Source organism: Gekko japonicus, unplaced genomic scaffold (assembly GCF_001447785.1).
Source record: "Gekko japonicus isolate JY-2015 unplaced genomic scaffold, Gekko_japonicus_V1.1 scaffold2817, whole genome shotgun sequence".
Taxonomy (NCBI): domain Eukaryota; kingdom Metazoa; phylum Chordata; class Lepidosauria; order Squamata; family Gekkonidae; genus Gekko; species Gekko japonicus.
In genome coordinates, this window is record NW_015177101.1 from 206,704 (window position 1) to 211,113 (window position 4,410).

Sequence of the window (4,410 nt, forward strand, 5' to 3'; positions counted from 1 at the left end):
AACACTGTGTGTTGTTGATATTATTTAGCTGACAAAACCGGGTTTTTCTCCCCATTTTGGGGGGGCTGCAGGCGTCGCACCTGTGGCCCGCTGATGCTGTAGATTTATCGGGGAGGGAGTATGGCCTTCTATCTATGAATAAGCTCATAATCCCCAGATGGTGTGGAATGCTCTCTAATCCCTTCCAGCTCCCGCATTCCTCTGGCTTCTGAAAAGCAAGATCTTATCCGCTGCCGTTGTAACTGAGACGTTCGGTTACCTGTGCTTCAGAGCAGGCATGTAATCACTCAAATCGTTCGGTACTCAACGTGCTCTTGATAGATTCCAGACAGAGGAAATCTGGCCAAGAGGTCAGATCTGGTTCGGGACATGTCCCTTTCCTTTGCAATTTGGTCGAGAAGTTGGATTCCTAAGAAATCCCATATTTTTGTTTTGAGGTGAAAGCCAGGTTTCTAGCCCTGATGGAGGTACCCTCGAAAACTTGGACCGCAAGAGGGAGAATGATTGCTCCTTGTTCGCGGGCTTCAGTACAGTTTGCTGACATTTGGTGTTCAAGATTTTGGCCTCCTGGGGGCAGTGCTGCTCTGCTCAGTAAATGTGCCCTTCCCTTGAAGAGAGCGGATTCTGTAAAGAAGTCTCCAAGAAAACAGTGGCTACTGAGCATGTGCAGAGTACATTCCACTTCCAAAGCCAGATGGCTTTCGCTTTCAAAAACAGCCCTACTGTATGCCAAGCAGACGCTCTACCTCTGAGCCACTGAGGTCTTTCCCATCACCTACTGTCTGGTCCTTTCAACTGGAAATGCCAGGGACTGAACCTGGAACCTTCTGCATGCCAAGCAGGTGCTCTACCACTGAGCCACTGAGGTCTTTCACATCACCTACTGTCTGGTCCTTTCAACTGGAAATGCCAGGGACTGAACCTGGAACCTTCTGCATGCCAAGCAGACGCTCTACCTCTGAGCCACTGAGGTCTTTCCCATCACCTACTGTCTGGTCCTTTCAACTGGAAATGCCAGGGACTGAACCTGGAACCTTCTGCATGCCAAGCAGGTGCTCTACCTCTGAGCCACTGAGGTCTTTCCCATCACCTACTGTCTGGTCCTTTCAACTGGAAATGCCAGGGACTGAACCTGGAACCTTCTGCATGCCAAGCAGGTGGTCTATCACTGAGCCACAACCCCTGTCTATGTATCTCCAAGGTCTCAGGCTGAGGTCTTTCCCTTCAACTACTGTCTGGTCCTTTCAACTGGAGATGCCAGGGACTGAACCTGGGACCTTCTGCATGCCAAGCAGGTGGTCTACCACTGAGCCACAACCCCTGTCTGTGTATCTCCAAGGTCTCAGGCGGAGGTCTTTCCCTTCACCTAGTGCCTGGTTCTTTCAACTGAACCTGGGACCTTCTGCATGCCAAGTAGGTGGTCTACCACTGAGCCACAACCCCTGTCTATGTATCTCCAAGATCTCAGGCGGAGGTCTTTCCCTTCACCTAGTGCCTGGTTCTTTCAACTGAACCTGGGACCTTCTGCATCCAAAGCAGAGGCTCTTCCACTGAGCCACGACCCCTGTCTATGTATCTCCAAGATCTCAGGCGGAGGTCTTTCCCTTCACCTAGTGCCTGGTCCTTTGAACTGCAGATGCCGGGGACTGAACCTGGGACCTTCTGCATGCCAAACAGATGCTTTTACCACTGAGCCACAGCCCCTCTCCATGGCTCTCCAGGGTCTCAGGCAGAGGTCTTTCACATCACCTACTCTCTGGTCCTTTCTAACTGGAGATGCCAGGGATTGAACCTGGGACCTTCTGCATGCTGAGCAGAGGCTCTACCACTGAGCCACAGCCCACTTGTATCTGGGCTGTTCCACTTCAGGCTACAGTTGGGGCTAACACGGTAGAATTGCCTTACGGGGTGGGGGGTGGGGAACGGTTCCCGCAGGCGGAAAAGTAACACAGCAGGGAAGTCCAGACTCTTCTTCTCTGACCTGCTGATATTCTGTATGCAGGGAACTGCTTTATGTGGGGCTCTCTCAGATGTGCAAACAGATGTGGCGTGGCCCAAATTCACACCGGCGACCTTCACGAGGACTAGACCCATATCGCACACACTTTGTGTTGTTTTCTGTTCCGGACTCTAGGGTTGCGCGTTCTGAATCATGACTCTCCTGGAGATTTGGGAGGGCGGAGCCTAGGGAGGGGAGGGGTTTCGGGAGGGGAGAGGCTTCCCTGGGGGATGATGTCATCACGTTCCAACTTCCAAAGCAGTAGAAAAGAGCAAGAGTCCAGGAGCACCTCAAAGACTAACAGCATTTGTGGCAGGGGAGGAGCTTTCGCGAGTCACTTCTCACTTCTTCAGATACAGCTAGAACGAGAGTCCTTCTTTCCTTATATCACAAGGCTGACGGATTCCCATTCTGCAAGGCTGAATGTGGTGCCTCCCATGGAGATAGACCAAGATGGGCAGCCGTGTCAGTCTCTCTGTAGCAACACAAAAGAGCAAGAGTCCAGGAGCACCTTCAAGACTACCAAAATTCATCGCAGGGGAGGAGCTTTCGTGAGTCACTGCTCGCTTCCTCAGATACAGCTAGAATGAAAGTCCACCTGTCCTTCTATCACAAGGCTGATGGATTCCCATTCTGTACAGCTAAATGTGGTGCCTTCCATGGAGTTGGATCAAGATGGGTTAGTCTGTCTGTAGCGGTAGAAAAGAGCAAGAGTCCAGGAGTAAGACGAACAAAATTTGTAGCAGAGAATGACCTTTCGTGAGTCACTGCTCGATTCTTCGATCACTGATCGCTTCTTCCAAAGTAGCCATTTTTCTCCGGGGGAACTGATCTCTTTTACCCGGAGACCAGTTGTCATCAATGTTCCCTCTAAGCTGTGGAGTCTTGTGAGCAAAAATTCTACTTTGTGAGCTACTGGCATTAACGTTGTGAGCAGGTGATTTGGCTACTGTATGAATTAGTTTGCTCTGGAGCCGTCCCTTCCTGAGCTAAAACAAAAATGTGTGAGCTGGAGGCTAAAAAACTGTGAGCTAGTGCACACTAACTCAGCTTAGAGGGAACACTGGTTGTCATTCCATGAGGTCTCCAGCTGCCACCGGGAGACTGGCAACCCTCTTCTGCAGCTCTTCATACGTGCAGAGTTCCTGTTTTTCCCATGCCAGTCTGCATCCAGGGGAGAACGGGGCCAGGTTGCCGCTTCTGCCATGGATTGCAGTGTTCTGGCAGCTTTAAAACAGCCCCGTTAGGTAGTCCGGTATTGTGTGAAGGACGTTCAAATTGAGGTTAAGAGAGGATGGCCCGTCTGCTTCCCGCGAGGACCTCGTTTGGCTTCTCGGATGCCTAAAACCGTCGCATCCAAAAAACAAACAAACCCAGATTTGTACTCTGCCGATTAATATGTGCAGCCGAAGGGTACATTCATCCCTGGGCGAGGCCGATCTTTCTCAATCGGCCGCAGCGGCTGCCAACTGGAGACGTTTGCTCCGCTCCAAATATGTGGCTCGCACGTACCTAGCAGGGGCAGCGTCGGCCTTCAAAGAGCCGTGTCATCTCCTTCCAAAAACCTCCCCGTCGTTCTCCCCTCTCTGTCGTTTGGCTCGCGCCGGACCTCGCGTGCTGCCGGACCCCACGGAGCTGTTTTGGGGGGAGGAAATCCCGAGAACAGATTGTTCCCTGCAATTGTTCTTTTCTGTTTTCTTCCCCGACGATCCATGGCAGGTGTTCTAGAGCATGGTCGATTGTGCAAGAGGGACATCGCCACGGGCTCCTGCGTGTCTCCGGATCGCAAAAGCGAGCTGAAGATAGTTGGGGCGGGGGAGGGTAGAAATCACTAGGCGCGGGAGGGGCGGCCACCAGCATTCCCTCTAAGCTGAGTTAGTGTGAGCTAGCGCACAGGTTTTTTAGCCTCTGGCTCGCACATTTTTTTTTGTCTCAGCTCAGGAAGGAGGGCTCCAGAGCAAACTCATTGATGCAGCAGCCAAATCGATCACTCACAACTTGAATGCTGGCAGCTCACAAAGTAGGATTTCTGCGCACGAGACTCCACAGCTTAGAGGGAGCCTTGATGGCGGCCACCCTTCTCACATTTCCTAGAGACCCTTTGCGGGGGGGGGGGGACTTGCGACACCCCTGCCTTTGCACTGAGCCTGGGACCTTCCCACACAGCCCGCCTGCCCTGCTGTACCGTGGTTAAGTGGGCGGACTCTAATCTGGGAGAACCGGGTTTGATTCCCCCTCCTCCACTTGCACCTGCTGGATGACCTTGGGCAAGCCACAGTTCTGATAAGAGCTGTCCTTGAAAAAGAGCAGTTTCTGTCAAGAGCTCTCTCAGCCCCACCGACCTCACAGGTTGTCTGTTGTGGGGAGGAAGGGAAAGGAGTTCGTAAGCCACTCTGAGACACCTTTGGGTA

At 52.3% G+C, this 4,410-nt stretch overlaps 1 non-coding gene across 1 annotated transcript; it reads right to left on the reverse strand.

Annotated features, from left to right (window-relative positions):
* Positions 1-1,771: 1,771 nt before the first annotated feature.
* TRNAA-AGC lies at positions 1,772-1,843 on the reverse strand. The gene has a single exon. It is a non-coding gene; the product is annotated as a tRNA-Ala (tRNA).
* Between the last annotated feature and the right edge of the window lie 2,567 nt (positions 1,844-4,410).